Source organism: Anopheles darlingi, chromosome 3, assembly GCF_943734745.1.
Source record: "Anopheles darlingi chromosome 3, idAnoDarlMG_H_01, whole genome shotgun sequence".
Classification (NCBI taxonomy): Eukaryota; Metazoa; Arthropoda; class Insecta; order Diptera; family Culicidae; genus Anopheles; species Anopheles darlingi.
The window spans coordinates 54,942,042-54,963,056 of NC_064875.1; the positions used below are offsets into that span (position 1 = coordinate 54,942,042).

General features: G+C 53.1%; 1 protein-coding gene across 5 annotated transcripts in view; it reads right to left on the bottom strand.

Moving 5' to 3' along the window:
• The window catches only part of LOC125955004 (thyrotroph embryonic factor), a 48,977-nt gene that overhangs the window by 9,568 nt on the left and 18,394 nt on the right, over positions 1 to 21,015 (bottom strand). The window lies entirely within an intron of this gene.

A 21,015-nucleotide genomic window follows, 5' to 3' on the forward strand; every position in this document is an offset into this window, starting at 1 on the left:
CGTCGTCGTCGTCGCGGTCGGCACGAAGCACAAACGCAAACATTGAGGAAAATGAAAGTGAAATGTTCATCTCCCCCTCCCCTCCCCTTTCCACCGACACCCCCGGTGGAGGCAGAGTGAGGTGCGCCACTTTCTTCTTCCGCCCAGCGGCCACCCGGCCATGGCATGAGTGTGTGTGTGCGCGCGCTCGGTGCCAACGTAACACCTCATCGATGGCATAGACCACCAAGGGAAGGGGTGTGTGGGGCTGCCAAGGTGCGATCGCCGGAAGCAAACGGAGCCCGGGGGCCGGCTATTATGTTACCACGCGTGTGTGTGTGTGTGCGTGTGTGCATTTTATGTTTGTTGGCGCTGGCACTCGCTCTCGCTCGCTGGCGCAATGGCGGCGCGGTTTCTGCGGTTTCTTGGTTGCACTTCCTAGTTTCGCGAACTGGTATTTCCACCCCTTCCTCTCGGATCGCTACTGACCGATCCACACTTCGGTCGATGCATCGATCCGTTGATCCGTCGCATACACAAGCTGTCTCGTAAAATGGAGGAGAAGGGTTTTATGCTGTTGCTGCCCCAGTGGCTTTTTTTCCCTTCTCTCTCCAACAGCTGGCCGGCCACCAGCAGGTTTGTATTGATGGATCGAAGAAGTGGTCGCTAGCGTAGTAATTAAGGAGCCAGCCCCACATCCTCACCTTCCTCACTCCCCCCATCGTCTGATTGTAACAGATTGCTGGTGGATACGATGGGAAGGGTGGGAGAGGTGAAAATAGGAAAACTGAGCCACCGAGTTACTGAGCCATCATCATCATCATCGCGACGTTGCATCGTGCAAGGAATGAGGAATGTGCACTGATGGTGGTGGTGGTGGTGGTGGTGGTGGTGAACAGTGGCCAGCCAGCTCGGTATTTAGGTCTCTGGGCTCCCATACACTCCTGGTCGGTCGGCCAGTGACGGTTGCGATGGCATCCTTTTACATAATCAACACCACCACGACGCGGCGGGTATGGAAAAAGCGGGGAAGGAAATCGTCAACGTTTAGCCGATGGTTGGGTACGATTTGCAGGGCACAAGGGGGAAGTCTCAGACGAGAGACATGTCGACGATCATTAATTACAATCCCGGGAACTGATTGGATTGATTGGAAATATGACACTTTTATCGAACGGGAAGGAAAACTCAATCAACAGGCGACAAGCTTCGAGGCGAATAGTTGGATGGTGTGCGGTGGGTGAGGTGTCTGCTCGTGAGTGATACCTCAAGGAGTTGTGGAGTAGAAAGATAATACTTTCGTTGCATTCCTTGTTGATCCCGCAAACTTCGTTCTGCCACTCTCTGCGACTCTTGAAGCCTCCTTGAATTTCTTGAGCATATGAGAAAATAAAAGTACCACAGTATGTGATGATCAAATTAGAGTGAGAATATCGAATTGAACGCAGTATGCAGTGGAGGGGAAAGGTTGTCATCCAATGTTTTGAAATGATATCAAATCAAGTAGCCTGCGAAGCGGAAAGCCAAAAATGAGTTTCAATTTGCCCTAAAAGTATAGAATTTTCCCAACATTTCTCAACGTTTTATACGTTGAAGCAGAGCAAGACAAATTCATAGTGCCACGAATGACCGAAATCGGCCCATCCGTTCTCAAATTATGGGAATTCAAGTTATTCGAAAGTACGCAACTTTCATTTATATATATAGAAGAAGAAGATAAGAAGATTTCCAACACAGAATCATATTCGTTTGTAATTTGTAGATGTCATACAGTACTTGAAGTTAGGTACCCGGACTGTATTCTTCTTAAGTATATCTTGTATAGAGTGTTATCCTGTATCGCCCATAGAAGTACATCGATAATAGCCATTGGAAGTCTGGGAATTTCCCTTTCACAAGAGTCCCCCCAAAAAAAGGAAACTGACTCACCAACGGCTACATCCTGATCGTGCGAAAGTAGGTCGACGCGTAGACCGCTTAGAAAAGCGCCAGAGAAGGACATCTTCCCAAAGCTTCCAGAAACCACTCCGCCGCAAGACATGATAATTAGGACGTGTTTCTCTCTCTGTCTCTCTCTCTCTCTTGACAAACCCCCGTCCTCAAAGGTTGCATCATACGGACAAATGAAGCCCCATATTAACGGTTATAACCACCTCCCTCCCCTCCCGTAGCCCGTGTTTAGTGCTTCTAGCGTCAACATCGCTCGCTTCAAATGGAATAATCACGCCATTAGCAAAAACCAATAAACACACGGATACACGGCCCCGGAGTCGGAGCAGTCGGCACGGCGGAGTTCGACTTAATTTCTCTTTTGCCACGCGCGAACCGGGAACATCCAAAGGGTGACAAAGTTTGGTCAAACCGGAAATAGCATCTCGCTAATCGGACGATCGCGAAAACTTGGGCCGAGAGGGGGGGAGTGGGGCCAGAAAGCCACCATCTCTGGTGGATCGGGACGCATAAATCAACAACACAACACCACTGGGGCCCGGGAGTGGCCTTTGGCCAAGGCTGCTGCTGCCGGCAAGGGTTAGCCGTGGAGAGATAGAGAGAGAGAGGAGTGAAAACCGTTTTCACCTACGATCAACAAACCACTCCTCACGCTCCGTGTGTGTGTGTGTGTGTGTGTGAGACTAGACAAAGGTCTAAGCTCAGCGACATCACAGTGGCCGACTCTCGAAGCAGGAAGCGCACAGCAAAGCCCCGCGGAACTGTGCCAAGCGCGGTCCGGTCGCGGTGACGATGAAGATGGTGGTGGTGGTGGTGGTGGTGGTGCCGGTAGTGGTGCCACCATCGAGAAAGGCCTCTGCCGCAGAAGAACTGGGCCTCTGGGATGAAAGTGAAAACCGTTGCTCATTAAGCAGCCACTCGATCGTCCGGTAGGCCAACCGGTTTTTCTCTTCACTTCTCGTCGGATGTGTGTGTGTGTGTGTGTGCGCAGATTGCGCAACGACTCCTATGACGACCATCAGATGCCATCATGATTGGGTTTGGACGGATGGACGGACGGACGTCGCCTGGCTCTTAACGATGCTCCTGAGGGGTTCTCCTCTCCCGGGGCACCCCCTTCGTCAGCTGCAGTGGCGCAATAGAGGAAAGCGCAGCACTAAGACCCACCGGGGGGAGATACTAGAGGAGGTCCCCTCTCCATCCTGGGCCTCACCACCATTAATGGCGCCGTACGCGGTCATGGCGCGCTTCTACCTATAAACATAAGCATACCAGCATGGAACCGTGGTGCATGGAAAATCCGATTTCCCTTGCCTCACCTCACCGCTATAAATCGGGAAATCGGTCATCAATGTCTGATGATGGCGGCGTTGCGATGCGGATCGGAAAACCGGTTTTTCCGCAAACACCAATGGGATCGGTTCGGATCGGTTGACACTCGATCGCGGGCCCGCACCAACCTGTTCCCCGCCACGCGGGAGGTGAACCATAATAAACCAGCGATTGGGTCCTAGGCACTGGCCAGCTGTTTGATGACCGTTGGCGTGTTGATGATGGGTTGTCGATATTGTTATGTAAGCGTTCGGCTGGAAAGCAGCATTTGTTATAAATCCGTCAAACCACATTCCTGGTGGTGGTTGTCTTCTTGCTGTAGCAATAAGAGTTGTATTAGCATAACGTTTGTAGCGCGCGTCCCCTTAACTCATATCGATTCGGAATTTGGTTTCGATTTCCGAAAAAAAAGGACAACTTAAAACTAATCTTTTCATCGTAACACCAACATGGCCGCTGGCCGGAAAAGTGTCTCTCTCCCTTCTCTTTGTGGCGTCATTTCCACGTTCCAGGAAACGGAAGCACTCGAAAGCAGTCGCAACACTTTGGTGGAAAGTGGGTTTCCCAGCAGCACCACATTTGCTCGCTTGAAACGCACACAACCGTTCCACAGACCTCAGACCAAATGCTCGAGCGCCAAATGCGCCACGGAACAGCATACGGAACGGAACCGGGTGTAATGGTGGCCGATTCGCAATGAGGTAATGCGTTTCGCGAACCGAACGAACGAACACACACACACACATACATAATTGTAATGATCGTAAATTATGCAACGCGGTAGACCGCGGTCTATGCTTTCCCTCTCGCGACCACACCACTGCACCACACGCTGTAAATAGGCCACTTCTACGGTAATCGTCGACGGCATTTCGCTAAGATTTTTGCAGCGCCACAGTTTCACCTACTGTCCGTCTCTCTCTCTCTCTGTGTCTTTGCGGTCCGTGCAGTGCGGCTTTTCCGTGTTGGTCACCGATTCGGAAGTGCCTGGCCGTGCCGAGTGGCCAAGGCATTGTATTACGCTTGGCACCCCCCCCCTCAGAGGAAACATATTTGCACCGATGATACCGATATTTGCAATTCCATGCCGTGCCGTGCGTCGTGTGCGCTCGCACTTTACGACTGTTGACTTGGTTTGGTGGCTGTTGATGCTTGTTTGCGCTTTCACGAACGGCACTCCTTCCACCCGCCCTCCGACGGTCCGTTTACTGAATGCGAAATTTGCTGGACGTCGTTGAAGGTGCGCAACAGTTCGACTGTTGTTGTGCAGGAAGGAAAATCTAAAAATCGCTACCGAGCGAAAAGGATGCGAAGGGTTGCCGGGAAGCGACGAGCGACACACTGGCCACTGGCGTGCTACCAGATTACGTGTCCTACGTGACCAGCCCACCATCAAGTGTTTGCAAATTGCCTTCCTTCTGGCGAACGTTGGATGGTGATGGAAAATTGATTCCCAATAACCGCATTATCGTTCATGAATAATTAACATCCGAGGACGGTGCGTGCGCCGGCCGGGGTGGGGGGCCTTCAAGCTTGAAATTGATTTTCCAAACCAGAGGGCTCTCTCTGTCTGCCTGTCTGTCATTTCCTATTAAATGATCGAGAGCAATTAAACCGAATGATCGACCGACGATCGTTTAATCGCTTAAGGAGCTTCCGGCTCCATCGAACGAAAAACACTTCTCGTTTGCGGAGCGTTAAAAGGGAGCATCAATCACTCGCGCGTTGAACGAGGTCCACGACGCGACATGCGCACCTTACAGGTGAGACAGGTCAGGGTGGTTGCCGTTCATCATCGTCATATGCTGCATCATGATGTAGCATCGTTTAAGTGACGTTTAAATTATGATTCGTTTCACCTGCAGCGCCTGCGCACCACCAGAGAGGGTCACACACACAGCACTCTAAGTACATGACACACAAAAGCGACGCATCGCTGATTCTAATCCAATCCGGCCAGTCCAGCCAACAGCAGCAGCAGCAGCACCGCGGCTACTACACCCTTGAGCTACATTCTGTGCATTCGATCTTTGAGCTAGCAGCGCCGCTGTCCCCGGACAACCCACCACCCACTTCTTCATTCGATTCTTCATCATGAATGCCCATCATGTGACATCGCGGCACGACGATGCCGATGGTGATTGTGCCGCTGACCCGGGAACGTGGTGCGCGCGGTGTGTATGTATGTGGTGGAAAATTGGCAGGGAAAAACAGTGAATCAGACAGCAGACACAAACCCACACACAAACAAGCACTGAGCCGAGCATGCGCAGCGGAATAATTACCGGAAGTGCCGGTACCGTTTTGTATCTGGCGCAGGTGCAATCGGAGGTGGTTGGCGGGTGGCGTGACAGGGGAGGGGGGGGGGGGATGGAGTGTAACCGTGCTAAATCGAATTTGTCTCTCGGCACTGTGCTCTAAATCATGCGGAACCTGCAGTGCTGCTCCAACATGCTGTTTTATGGGAGGAAGAAGCGGATTATTGGATTATCGAATTTCCGATTCCGGTTTGTTCGACGTCCAAATCGAACCATTCATCGCGTGCGGATTGAATGGGATCCGGAATATTGTTAAATTGTTGCCATTTTGAATTAGGTGGGCCACCCCTTACTGGTGTGCACCTGTTCGGACTTGAAGTGAGTTATATTTAGCGACATTCCGATGAAACTGATCGTCTGCCTCTAATGGGCCCTTCTTCAAGCAACATTAACGCGCGCTCACTCTAATTAAGGAGGCGAGCAAACGGGGCTGCCGAGATGAAGATGTTACAGTTTGGGACACCTGTCGGCGACCTGTCCTGCCAATCTGCTGAGTAACATTCCGAGATGCATTAAATTGTGTATTTGTTGATTCCATTTCCTTTTGCCTAAAATGTCCACCGTCGCTCCGTCAAAGTTCACTTTCATTTTCCCTCACTTTTCACATCAACTTTTCTTATCAACTGTTGTCTGGTGGTGCCGAAACCACCAACAAACCTTGGCCAGCCCTCTCACCGAAAGGTGATGCGAAGAAAGAACGCTCAGCACCACCGAAAACGGGCGCCACGGGAAGGTGAAAGTAAAAGCCGTGGCCGTGGCGGCCCCGGATCCGTTTGGATCCGAATTCGTTGGGTCAGTGCTGCGGCTGCGACCTGCTCTACCTATAGGGACCCGGCCGTCCTCTCCCTGTGACTTCATCTCAATTCAGCGATTCGTTTCGCACAAAAATGAAGCCAAAAACGAGCAGCCGTTGACGGCCTTGCCGCGTCGCGTCGCTTCGCGAGTGCCATTATCCAAGGGGACACCCTCCAGCGATGGCACAGGTGAGGTGACGGCCGAAAAACAAATCAACCAACGGCAGCATCAGCAGCGTGATTAAGGCGTTGTTCACACGCATTAATTTTAAGTCCATCATCATCATCATCACCATCACCTTTTCTCTCTCTCTCTCTTTCGCTCTCTGTGCCCTCTGCACTCGCGTTGGCCACCGAGAAAGTTTTATCAGCTCGCCATCAGCCAGCCAGCCAGCTAGCGAAAGTGGTTGGTCATTTCCAGACAGACAGTCGAACAGACGGACTAAAAGTCCAGCAGACGATGTTACTGCTGCTGCTGCTGCTGCTGCTGGTTGCGCAATCGCTTTTCGTTGTCGTTGTCGTGGTTGGTGATTTTTTTGGGGGGTGGTTTTCACCCGCCCTACCCCCTCGAATTTCCCACCCAAAAACGCTTCCTTGAGTGAAAGTTTTCCACATTCCCCCTCCACTACTCCCGCACCGGGCCGAGAATAATTTGTCGGAATTTATTCTGATTTGTGTTAGTGTCCGTGCTTTTCGCGCGCTTTTCGCACGCTCACCGCGCAACACGCTCGCTTTTATGCTAATGCTCAGTGGGTCGCTTTGTTTCCGGACACGGGCCAGCAACCCCCTCTCCCCCGTCTGCGTCCGTTACTGGTTTAATAAATTCATTTCAAACGGATTTTTACGGTTTTTAAACGCACAAACGCGCGGTCGCGGTGGCGTGTCGCTCGATCTACGTCGAGCGCGACACTGTCTCCGGAGAGGATGTTGGGAGGAGAGTTAACGGTTTGTTTCACACCACGAGCGGGGGCGGTCTCTGTTGTGTACCGACAGGATTAACGGACGGAGATCGCGTTGATTTTTCGGCTAGCGAAAGTGCCGTTTTATGTTTCCTTTTAATGTTGTTCGCATTGGTAATGCGCGCCGAGGTTATGCTTCGCGATTAGCGACCAAAATGGACGCATGTTTATTATGATGATGTTGTGTGTGTCCACTGGACCGGAAACATGAGTCAACAAGTCGGTTCACTGGGAATTATATGATCAGTGAAGAACAATCCGCCAAAAAAAGCGAAGAGCGAAGGTTGTTGCCAAATTTGCGCCAAACAAACACATACAAAATAACAATCGACCCTCGAGCTCGAGCTTACTTTCACTCTAAGAACGCGCAGCGGAAGCCGGAACGGATCCACCGAACGTCTGGCGACCACTACTATTCCCGCCAGAAAGCCAGAAAATCGCATCCCGCGAATCACTTTCGAAAGCAACGGACTCGGCACTCGATCGAACCTTTCCCAACATGTTCCCCTTTTTTTCTGGAGGTCAATCCTTCTCCATCCATTGCACCGTGAAACCGATTAACCGCCTCCCCCGAAAGGAGAAGATCGGATCCGCAGAAGGAAAAGGCGACCGGAGATCGGGACCCGAAAAAAGAGAGAAAAAAAAAACACAAACCAACCGGGAACTGTATTTACATTTCACAGGGTTCATTACCAGGGGGTTCAGCCCTCCCGTTGCCCTTCTTCCCGGTCCCTACGCCCCCGGTTTGCTCTCGTTACACGGAGGAGCTGCGCACAGAACGATCCCGGATGCGATTTCTCTTTTGCGGCCCGAGTGACCGAGAGGGCGGGGTTCGAGGTCGATCGGACCTTGCAAAACGGGGAGGGGGAGGGGGGGCGCAGGAAACCCACGACATTCGAGTCCGCCATCATCCAGCCATCGAGCAGCAACATTTAACATTGAATTCCGTCTGGTCTGGCCGCAACGGGCGCAAAGGATTATCTTTCTCAGGACGGGGGAAGGGGCGGGTGTCCAAGGGGTCCACGGGGTGTACCTTTCATTTCTGCGTCACGAATGTCGCCAAAAAAGCGTGGCTTTTCGGGAGAGAAAGAGACATTGCCTGGATGCGGTGCAATGATGATGTCGCGACGCGATCTCCACGGAACGTTCACCGTTCCCGAGGTTGATTCATCTCGAATGACTGAGAAAGGACGTGTAGACCTCTCTCTCGCTCTCTCTCTCTCTGCTTGCTCTCATCCGGAATCAGGTCACCCCCCCGGGGGGCTGGGGATCCTGGCAACCGGTCTCCCCTCCGGTAAGTACTTTCTTTCCGTTCGATTCCGTTTGGTGGTGGTGGTGGTGGTCCGTCGATCCGCCTTTCAGTCGCTCCAGTGTCCCGCTAATTAAATTAAACGCATGTCAAGGCCTTTAGGCCCTAGAACAAGCCTACCTTCCCCCGGTGGCCAAGCTGATGGGGTCGGCCACTTGGTCGAAAAGGATTACAAACCAATACAAACGGGGCTTCACGTGTTGTTCCAACTCAGGAAGCAGGAAAGCAGGTCCAAGGAACGAACGCAAAACATTGTCATGAGAAGGCCAATTCATTTGGACACTTCACGGCACCTCACGCTCTCGTGCACATCGTTTCACACACCCGCACTCGCGCTGTTGCTGCTGCTGCTGCTGGTGGTGGTGGTCGTAAATCACGGTCGTCGGTGGAGGTGGAATTTTATGTTTATGGCGCATCATTACGCCCCCATTAAATGGGAGTTGCCCAACGGATTGGCGTGGAGTGAGCAGTCGGTCGGTGAGACGCAGCAGGTGGGAGTAGGCTCCCGGGACAGCAGCGACCGACCGACCGAGAGACGAACTCCAGCCGCGGATTGCATTACAGTTCCCGTTCCCAGCTGCGGGGACCCGGACCGCTTTTACTTTTACTTCCGAGCCGAGCCGAGCCGAGCAAAACAATGACCGGGAAGCCCTCAGACATCCAGCGCACACACACACACACACCCGGGATGTGTGTATGTGTACTTGTCAGATTACTTTTCATTAAATTGAATTTCATTAAACAAAGAAAGAAGCCACGGATCGGGAAAAGGTCGAAGGATTAATGCGGATGAATTTGGTTGTTCACACCCCCCCCCCCCCCCCCCCCCCCCCGGGGACCCCGGGACCGGAGAAGCCGGGCCTGGAGGAGCGGCGAAGACTCCCGACTCCGACGTGACTCCGACGTGACTCCGACATCCTCGATGGCGATGGTCCCTCGCGCTCCTCGTTAGTTGTTGTGTTAATTAAAGCGGAAGATGGTGCCCGCGCGCGATGTCCCGGTGGCAGTTTTGTGTTTTTTTTTTGGTTCGGGACACGATTCGACCGTTATCGTGATCGCCGTGGGCACGATTCCGCCTTCTGAGCCCTTCTTGATCCGGGCCCTCTCCCCATCGGAACATTAAAAAAACATTGCTTCACACCTTCCACAACGTTGGCGGCCATCATCTCACTCCTTTGAGGAGAAGAAGAAGAAGCAGACGAAGACGACAAACGTCATTGTTGGACGGTGGTGACGGGGAAGGGGGTGTGGCCACCAACCGCACCGCAAGAAGTGGTGAAAGCGTACGACCAACCGACCGACCATTTCGACTGATCAGTACCGCGTAGGTGGTGACGATTTTCGCCGCCGTCGACGTCGCCGTCGCCGGGACTGACCTCTTCCAAGGGAGTGCGTGTGTGTGTGTGTCCTCCCGGAGTCCTCCCGGTCCCGGTCCTGGTCCGGTAAACCGGTTCTACCGGTCGGTTCCACGGTCCTCCTTAGCCCGAACTGTCATGTTGTTGTCGTCGTCGTCGTGGTCGTCGTCGTTGAGGTCCGTGTCCCAAGTCCGGTCCGGGGCGGGGATAAAGAAATCTGGCAAATATTATTAGCAGCTCGCCTCGAACGCACTTTTACATGCGTGTCTCCCTCTATATGCCTGTGTGTGTGTGTCGGTGTTCGTCCGTCCGTCGAAATTTGTGTGTTTGTCTTCCGCGCGAGGCGTCGTGGGTCGCGCGGGTGTCTTGTAAGCCAAGGCGCGCACGGACCGATGGACGGTCCGGACGGAGACGCCGAAAGGTGAAAGTTTCCACTCCGCTCGTCTCGCGCGTCTGTCACGCGACGGACTTGAACCCGTGGCCCGCGCTGAAGGCTCCTAGGGGTTGACGTCTCGACGTAGACCACGACACGAACCGCGGAACCGCGGGGCTGGTATTCCCCGGGGTGGTATTCGTTCGGATATTTCGGGCTTTGGGGAACCATCATCGCTGCTTTGCATCGGGACGTAGACGGCTTCCACGGTCTCGCGGGGACTCGCGGGATTTGCATAAAGCATCTTCTTTTAACCCGTGCGGAGCAACAGTTTTCGAATTCGAAATCCTTTCCGTTTATTATTAGTCGGAAAAAAGGGGGCAGAAGATAAAATCGTCCGCCAGATAAAGACACTGTTCGACTTGGACTTGGTTTGGGCGACCTTTTTGTTCCCCTGGATCGTCTGGATCGTTTTGGGGGCCTTCCGCTGAATCATGAATAATAAATTTGCCATTTTATGGTCCCCGACCGGGGAGTGTGTGTGTAAGTGTGTGCACTATGCAGCTATCACGTTATCACTTCGAGTCGAAAGATCCCGAAAGACGACGAAGCGAAAGTGCTGTTGACGCTGACGTTCCATCTCTAATACTACTACGACTACTACGGCTACTATGATGCGCGATGTTGCGTAAGCAGCGAGGTGAGGAGCGAGCCGCCGCCGCCGCCGCCGCTTGCTTAGATTCCGGGGGGCCGCGCGGAAGCAAACATTGATTGCTTGAGCATAGAAATGGATCATCCGAAGCGTATCGAGCGCACCGCCTTTCCGTTTTCACTTTCGTGTGTCTGTGTGCGCGCGAAGGTGCGAAATGGTTTCTTTCGAGGTCGGTATAAGGTGGTGCCAGATGCCAGGTGAATCCGTCACTCTCCCTCATCGTCGTCGTCGTCATCGTCAAAAGCACTTTCGCTTCCTTGTCGCTTCCTCTGATCAGACGAAGCGCTGAATGCAAACACTGAACACTGACCTTTAAGCTAATAGAATCCACAACAGCGGTGGTGGTCCGGATCGGCCTGCCGGTGTTAGATAACGTTTGTCGCGCCCCTAGGGAACAGCTCATCCTTCTTCAAGACGAGGTCCGGATGTTTTGTCCGCAAAAAAAAAAAAAAACAAGCGGAAACAAACTATGCAAAACAGTGCAGCCAGCCACCGGCCAATCGGCCAACCGGCCATCTTCTTCATGGCGTTCCAAGACTTCCAATACTTCCTCCCAAAAACCTGCTCGAGGCCAGACTCGAAGATTTCTATCAGCTTCCTACAGGTTGCCGAGTGGAAGCAAAAAACAGAAATATGTTTTCCCCGCCTGCGAGGTGCGTGCTGCAACATGAAACCAATCCCCCCGCGGCACCTCCCCGGGTGCACGCGAGGCAATGGATTGCCATCGCGACCGGGCGCTGGAGGGGCCACAGCGTGAGGTAATTAATTTAACTATTGCCTCACGGGGTGCTGCACTATGTTCTCTGTCTGTCTGGCTACCTGCCTGCCTGCCACCCTCTTTCTCCTCCCCCCCGGGAGATGCGGAAAGGCGTGGCAAACGCCGCGGCCAGCAGGTGTGTCCGCCAGAAGGAAGGAGCCTGATGCAACCTCTGCAACCGCTGTCGGTATCTATTGCTGTTGCTTCCTTTTCACATACACGCACACACACACACGCGGTGGCGATGGAGTTGTAATGTTAAAGAGCAAAATAGAAAACTCCCCTCCCATTCCTCCCCGCCCCCCGCCCAAGGGGTGGATGTTAGATAATGAATCAGCGCCAAAAGCGACGCCGCGAAGCCGACGACGATTAATTAATGAAAAGAAAGAAGGAAAGAAAGAAAGTTTTCGCGTTCCCCTTCGGCAGTGGCCGTTCCACGCCATGGTTCGTCGCTGCTGCTGCTGCTTCATCTTCCTCAGCTTTATCCGATCCCCCCCGCTTTCCGTAGTCCCCCCCCTTGGAGGCAGATTTGCTATTAACATCTTTCTCCTTCATCGTTCGTGGGCTGCTTCGGAAGTTCGGTTGGGCTTCTATCCGGTTTTTCTTTTTTCTTCTTCCTGTCCGTCTGTCTGTTGAAGTGTCTGACCAGAAAAATGTTTTCCATTTTTTGGCCTTTAAGCTCCCACCCCGCCTGGCCATCGTTTCGGGTCCCGGTAGCACCAAACTCCGGGGTTCCCTATTTCCGAGACGCCATCATCTCACATGATTGCACAACGCATAGCTCTTCGGATGCACTCCGGAGAGAGATTGAGAGAGAAAGAGAGAGAGAGAGACAGAATGCGAAGAAAGATGTTACTGGCCACAGCATACACAATTTCGAACGATCTCGATGCTTGCAGTTAACTCTCTTGCTCTCTCTCTCGCTGTCATCGCAGCTGCTCGATTGCGTCACGTTTCTGCCAATCGGATCGATTGGACCACCGTTTGTGCCTCTTGTTCCGTTACTACTGCGCAGAATCCTCCACGACAGCAAACGACAGAGCGCTGGGAAAAGCTTCTCCACAGCTAGCGCCGCGTACCGGAAGCATTGAGAACAGTCGACGCGCACGAGAGAGAGAGAGAGAATTGGTGGGAAATCCGGAAAAGCTTATGCGCTGGCGCCACAAAACACAATAACCGCAGCGACCGGCGAAAAAAAAAACGGTGAAAAGGGCGTTCCTCGTACTTGCGGAAACAAAAGACTTGAACGCGCCTGGCCTGGCGACGAACCCTTTTTCAACGAACGAATTAATGCCGTTCGTGTGCTGATGAGTAGCCGCTCGGTTCGGTTTGCACAATGCTATCGTAAATCCATCCTTCACCTAAAGAGGTGAGAGAGGGAAGTGCACACTAATCTATGCAGCGTCCCGGCTCCCGGGGGGGCTTAATTGCACGGAAAGATATTCTGCAGCAAAAGAAAAAAAAATAAATAAAACCCCTTCTTCCGTCTGTCAGTCAGTCACTCAGTCTGTGTCAGAATGGATTTGAGGGGTTGGGAACGGGGAAAGAAGAAATAAGAAATAAGAAGGTGGCGATGGCGGAAAAGCTTGTGTTTGTAGTTTCACTTTCCGATGCCGGGCGCACCGTGCATGAGCATGATTGACGCCGTCGGGTGGCGGTCGGAAGCATAAAGCCGTTCGCGAACTGAAGGTGCTCCGATGCATCCGATGAAAGGTGTAATCGGAACAGGTTTACATGATGATGATGATGATGATGATGTTGCCATGGTTTTGCCACGGTTAACCGATGAGGCGAGGCCGAGCATAGTGTGCCTCATGCTCCAGTTGATTAGCATATCAATCGCTTATTACCGGAGTAACCTAAATGCTGGCTGGCACATTGGTTGCATTAGAATGAGCATTACATCATCGTTAACCCGCAAAACCACCACTTCTGTCCGTGGGTAGGAGCAGGAAATTGTCTCAAGAAAGTGGCGCACTTTCCTCCTCGAAAAGGGAACCTCACAAGCGGCCTGCGCGGCTTCCGTTGCGCGGCTGCAACATGCACACGCCGTCAATCACGTAGCAAGCCACGCAATGCGTGGAACACAAAGTGGGGAACTCGATGGTCAGCTGCAGCCTAGGTATCTACCGGAAGGCAACGCTGCATATGCTGCGACAACGCACACACACACACACTTGTTGCTGTTGATGAGAGTGTAGCCGTCAGCCGTTGTCGTCGTTGTTAGCATACAAAGCCCGCTTGGATTCCGTTCCTCGGTTATGTAATGCACGCAACGTAAAGCGACAGCTCAACTCAAGAGCTCAGCAATCGATGGAGATCTCAATCGGTGCGAAACAAGAGGCCTACTACGTCACAAGGGAAAAAGGATGAACGGTAGTTTGGCGACCAAAATGGCCTCAAAACGGACGTGTGCTTTAATGTTTCCTTTTTCTCTTTGATCAATATAACAGGAAATGAAGCAGGAACAGGGAACACTGGAACCATTGGTGCCACACCACAGAATGCCCTTTTCCGGTAATTTACCACCACCATCATGTCGGTCGCGCACGCCCGTTTCTAATGTCTTGTCTTGTCACATACTAGACCACACGGCAAACCACAACAGTATAGGAAGGTAAGATGTTGTGTTGCCGTTGTTGACGGCTAAAGGACCACAAACCGCAAAGCACACAACGGAACAGTCAGGTTTGAAGACAATCGGCGCTACAGCACACACACACACACTGTCACTGTGCATATGATCATCCATATATTGCATCATTTAGTGCAAAACCAAAGTCGAAGGTGACCATCCATGAATGGTTAGTCATCGCATCGAGGATTCCTCGTCTCGGCAGCGACATGGAGAAAGAAATGGTGCCACAACATTCCGGGGAGCACAAAATTTCGCCCAAAAATGTGATGAAATTTTGTGTAATTTTCGTGTCTACCGCTTTCACTGTCATCGCGATCAGCACGTCAACGTCAGCGTCAGGGATTTGTAATCAAGCATTCGAGCAGTTCGAATGTAGTGCGAGTGGTTCCGGCAGCGGAAAACATTCGTACCTGCCTCGGTAGGGCCCGCCATTAATGCATCACTGACGCTACCGAAACATCCCCTACGATGTGGTTCGCGGAATGCTACGAGGAGTTGGGTTTGATCGAATGCACGCTGGCTGGCAGGCTAGAGCATTCCAGCACGCCAACAGACAGTGTGCATCAGCAGCAGAAGGAGAAGGAGGAAATGGAGGCAATCATTAAAAAGCAATCAGCAACGGAACGGAAGGCTGCGATGCGCGATTGGAGAGCGATGATTGTGATGATCTCGTTCCGTGGCGAGCCTGGCAGTCGGCATATCGGCCAACCAACAAATAATAATCAATCCCACGATTTTGATAAATTTTCGTCTGTCATGAGTATATTGGCCTCGCGATAGTTAATCCTCGATTCCCATTCCTCTCTCTCTCTCTCGCGACCAGCTCGGCACCGGCGTTCCACTCACCAAACAATGGACGTGGATCTCTCCCTGGCATTCTCGACAGTGATCGGAAGGTGCACGGCTCCACGGTAGCTCCAGCTGGTTTGGCCCGGTGATCGAGACGCAAATCACGATCACGTTCACAGCCGGGCGCGCGCCCGCCCGGCACGCCGCCATTCCCTTTTTGCCGATAAATCGCCGCCACGATCCCGCGGGATCGCGATCCGCTGGCGATGGTTTGCAACCGGATCTTTGGATCGTCGAAGATGCGCACCAGCAGCAGCAGCAGTCGAGGGAGGCTGTCGTGGTGCTTCCGTGTGCTGCCACGCTCGCTCGTTCGGGATCTGCGGTTTTTCAAATGTCAGTCCCACACCGTTGCTGCCGTTGCTACCGATCGCGAGTTATTGATAATCCTCCGGGCCAGGAAATTGGTAAGCCCGGGCCCGGCCTGGTGCACTTTCCGCATTGAAACTGATCACCGATCGTTGGGCAGAGGTAGAGAGAGTAAGAGCCGCAGAGAGGTTTATCTGTGTTGAAGGGAAATAGGGGTGGAAAAAAATAACATGGAAATGGAGTTGGAGTCAAGCTTCCCAGACCGAATGTCGTCGCTGGTTTCTGGAGATGGAAATGAAGGGAGCGAGCATTCGAGACCTTAAGCCCGTCCCTCCCGTGTGCACAGGTAGCCTGGTTCAACACGGAAAGTGCAACAATGTCAACATCGAGAGTTGTTCCCGTTTTTTTTTTTCGTTCGCAAATCGTGACACAGCGAGCGGCGGTTTTTGACGAATCCAGGCAGGATTCGTGCTCGATGAAAGGGAAAAAGCGAAGGAGCGAGGGTTCTGACAAAACAAGTCACGGCACGTCCGTGCTGGTACCGGTGCAGGTACCGGTCCGGTCGCTCCGGTTCTTGACGACGGAACATCACGTTCCGTGCGCTACTTAAACATGGCGCTAAATGGCGCTTCCTTTTCCGTGGCATCGGACCGTTTCCTTTCGCTCGCACGTCCTTTAGGCATCCGCCACCGGCAAAAAAAAAAGCCCACAGTTCAGGGTCCCGAAATAGAACGGCTGAAACCCCCGGGAGCGGAAAGAACGGCCAAACATGCTTTTCACCTTTCACCGACCGACCGACCGAGCGACCGGGAGCCGGAGTGTTGTTGTTGTTGTTAACACAAAAGCACACAAACAAACGACCGCCGCATGGCTGATGGTGACAAACAGACAAACAACAATGGCGACGGCAACGGCAACGGCCACCACTACCTCTGACAGAGCACGCATCGTGCGACGTTTTGTTTGACAAACAGGGTTTGTGGCCTCGCGGGGATGATGTAACTGTGGCAGCGGGGATCCCTAAGACCCTCAGATTTTCCAGATCCAGATCATGGAGGAAAAAAAGGTCCCTGCTCGTGTGCGTTGCGTCGCGAGGAACGCGTTTCCGCTCACGCTTGGCGTTGCTGTTGGCCAGCATTGCGTTCCGGTGCAGCGGAACCGCGAACGCAAAAACGCGAGCCCTCCCCTCCGGTGGGGGGGAAACAAAAGAAATATGGACACTAGGGGGTGCCCCTCAAGATGGCCCTGGTAAACCACACACCAGGGACTGCGGACACAACCTTAAGCCGTCGTTGTCGTCGATCGGAGTGGGAAGCGGTTTTCCAGCGGAACGTTTTTTGTTGCTGCCGCTGTGGTTGCTGTTGTTGTTGTTGGTTTTTGGTCGAACAACTTGGAAAAAAAAGATGGAAAACACACACACATATGGCTCTCTCTCTCTCTATTTTCCTTTTCTGACGTCGATGATGATGACGACGATTGTCGAGTAGCCGTCAGTCATTCGGTCGCTCGATCGTCGATTGTTTCGGGGCGTGATTTACGTTTTCTTCTCGATGGACCGACGATGAGAGTAAGTTTATTTATTTTGTTGTGGCCACTACCACCACTAGCACCACCAGCACCATCAACACTATCTTTGTGACAGCGTCGCGTGCACATGACTCGATTGTTTGCGATCGAGAGTGTCTCTTTCTCGCTCTCTCTCTCTCGCGCGCGCTCTCTGTAGAGCTGGTGTAATCATACTACAGCGGGTGAAGAGGTAGAAGATGCAGAGGTAGCCGCGCACTTGGGATGAGGAAAAGTGGCATGGAAATGGTGGAAACAACAATACGCGAGACACGAGGCACAGCACCGTCCAACTTCTCCAAAGACGTTCGACAAACGAGACGAGACGGGGCCGCTCCGCTCTTGACCGAAAGGGGAAGTCGCTTGTTGCCGCCTCTTGTCGTTGTTGTTGTTGCTGGTGTTGTTGTGAACGGGTAATTACGATGCACCGCCGTTCGCTATTTAACAAACGCCAGCCCCACCGTAATTGGCTTCGGACTATACGGGCCACTGAAGCAACAGCAGCAACAGCAACAGCAGCACCGACTCCCGAAGGGCCGGCGACGATGACGATGACGATTCCAACCCTTTCCGGAGGGAAGGAGACTGAAGGGTAGCAAGGGCTTGGCGGGGGTTTGTACAACAAAAACGGGAATTTGCATCTCCAAGTACCAGCCGGATTGCCGGAGCTCGGAAACGACGACCAACAACTACGGCTGTTGCTGCTGCTGCTGCCGCAGTTGTGGAATGAGACAACCGGAATTGGATGGGCGACTAAAGCGGTGTGTGTGTCTGTATGAGAGAGTAATAAGGGCCCCTGTACTGTAGTGGTCACCTCGGTGACTTTTGGGGCACCAACAGCACCAGCTGTCACGTCACGTCACGAGTCGAGTTACGAAATGGCGTAGCTTCCCCGGAGGAAGCGCAAAAAGGGAATCTTTTCAACAACACACATTGGACGGAACGGACGGCGAAAGTGCTACGCGGTGGTGTGCGTAAGTGTATGCAGTGCACGCAGGTACACCACCGACCGACCGACCAACCGACCGATCGATTCGATTGTACCCCGATTTACGTGACTGGAGCTGGCATTTGGTGGCCACGCGCCTGGCCACTAGTATCTCCCTTGACATGACCATCCCCAACACCACCTTCTCTTTTGCAACAATTCTGGTCCAGCAGCAGCAGCAGCAGCAACACCTGGTCTGGTGGTCCGGCCACAATGTTGCCGTTGTTGTGACCGCGGTGCAGCCTTTGCCCGGTGGCCCCCGGGGGCTTTCTCCAATCAATAATCCACCTAGGCGAAGATTCCCGGGCGATTTTGCACCGATTGGGTCCGTGCCGTTGGCGGTCACGAAAGACCGAAGGTCACCGACGGACCCAAGACTCACGCTGCTCACGTGGTCTTTTTTCACACTTTCTTCGCGATGCGTCGTCGCGCGAAAGCTGTCATCATCGATTTGACATTTTCTCGCCATCGAACACGGTGCTGGCTGGCTGGTGGTCCGGAGGTTACGAGGGAGGAGAGGCGGCTTTCGTAGATCGCGATAAGACCGGACTAAACCGGCGAACCACCAACCCGGCCCGGGAAGGAGGAGAAACCGACTAATCTTTCTCATCCTCGTTCATCCGGTGGTCCACCACCACCGGGTTTGAAGCAGGGAGCTGGCAGCGAGCTGCCTACGGATGCAGCGCCACTTCCGGATGTTCCGGGGCATCAGCGAGGACAGAAGTGCTGCTGCCACCACCACCACGCGGAGAGACCGAAGAGAAGTAGCTGCTGTTGCTGCTGCTGCTGCTGCCGAATGGTTTCACTTTCTATCATTTTTAATTCAAACATTAATTAGCTCACCAAACCACCCCTTCGCCACCTCCCCAACTCCTTCGGAATGGCCACCCCAAAAAGTGCGTAGACCATGGCCACGCACCAGACGCACACGCACACGCACGCACGCACGGGGAACAGTGTGACCGACTGAAGCATGAAGCGAACGAACGAACGAACGAACGAGAGAGAAAGACGTCAAACTGCTGCTGAAGCAGGAAGTGCAGGTGAAAGGGAGGGTGGGTGCGTGACGAAAAGGGGTGGTGGACCGGAGGGGGAGGGGGGTTCCAAAATTAACAGACCCACGCAGCCCACGATCGCTACACGCACCGAATACGCATGACAATACGGCGGCGGCGGCGGCGGCTGCGGATCAACTTTCGTCGGATCGCGATCGCATACACACACACGGTGCGTGAGCGATCGCGCTCCAAAGCGATCGCCAAAAACGAGAAGAAAGAGGAGAGGTGGAAGGGTGGAAGTGCTGCACAGACTCCAGTCCGCCAGTCGTCCGTCGGTCGGTCGTCCGTTTGCCAGCGATTCGAAATCGCTCAACGGTGCGTAAAACTGGTTTTTTTTTTGGAAGAGTTAATCTTTGGAGACGCCTCCTCTCGCATCGCCACCACCACCACTACCATCCACCCTCCCCGTTGTGTTTTGGACAGCAACCAAAAAACGAAGAAAATGAAGAAGAAGCAGAGGAGGAAGAGAAAAGCAGAAAAGTGGAAGAGGAAGAGGAAGGAAGGGGACGGGAGGGAGGGAAAAAATAGCTCGAAACCGCGCGCCGTGAGGTTGGCTGGCTGGCTGGCTGGCGACGAAAACGGGCGCCGCGCAAATGAAAGTGAGAAAGGTGGAAATGCTGCTTTTCAGCCTCAGACAGCCCAGCCTCCACCAGCCAGTGCCAGGGGGTTTGGGGGCGAGTGCGTGGCCGGGTGGGAATGGTGGTAGCGGCAATAACAACCATACACACATACACACACACACATACACTCACACACACCAAAAAAAACGACGTAAAAATGCGTTCCTCAAGAGTTTCTGAGGCGGAACCAACCGAGGATCGAGAAAGAAGGGTTACCCCGACGAGGGGCTGGGGCTGGGAACGGGGAACTTCCAGTTCCAGTACTTTGCATTTGATTTGACAATTTTCGCCCCTCAGCCAGCGAACGATGACGACGACGACGACGGAGACACCGAAATGGTCAGAATGTCCGTAAAGAAAGTAAAAGTCGTCCGTCCCGGCTGAATAGTGCGCTCGCTCCCCAGGTGATCCGGGGCTGCAGACACCCCAAAAGGCCGATCTCGCGTCGCCAAAAAACCGGTCCGTAACCATGCACACGCACACACACACACACATATGCAGCCGGAGCAGCGGAGAGATGTGCGAAGAGCGAACCCGTTGCCCATAACAGCAGACATCGACAGCACCGTCGACGACGACGACGACGACGATGATCGCGATCGCCATAAGGAAGTGAAGTGAAATGGAAAGTTTGCCACCTTTATGCCTCCAGCCAGCACACACTCTAACTCCATTACTACTACTACCACTACCACTACGGGGTGTGTCTACAGCGGTACGGCGCTGCATGGCACTTGGTAATCGACTGTAGAGCAGCCGGTTAGTTGGTTTGCTTCTTTGGATTCTTCTGCCAAATGGCCGCTGTGGGGAGCCTTGCTTCTATTAGGCAACATCGCTTCCAGCAGGAATGTCTGCAATGGACTGTCCCCGGGGGCTACCGTAGAAGCGTCTTAAGTGAAGTGATTATTAGCCAAAAACCGAGCTGAAGGTGGTGTTCCCACCCGGGGTTATTCCCAACGGTTCCGGTTCTAGGGTGCGGTATTAGGCGGCCACTAATGAGCCCTTTCCCCCTTTTATGAGGGTTGGAATGTTGTTCCGGTTAATGGAATGTGTTGCCCTTATGTACCATTGTACGAGCGGCAGACCCTCAATTAGGGTTTCTAATCGCCCTTTAGGCCAGAAGAGGACTTTGCGGAATTCGTTTCAACTCAACTC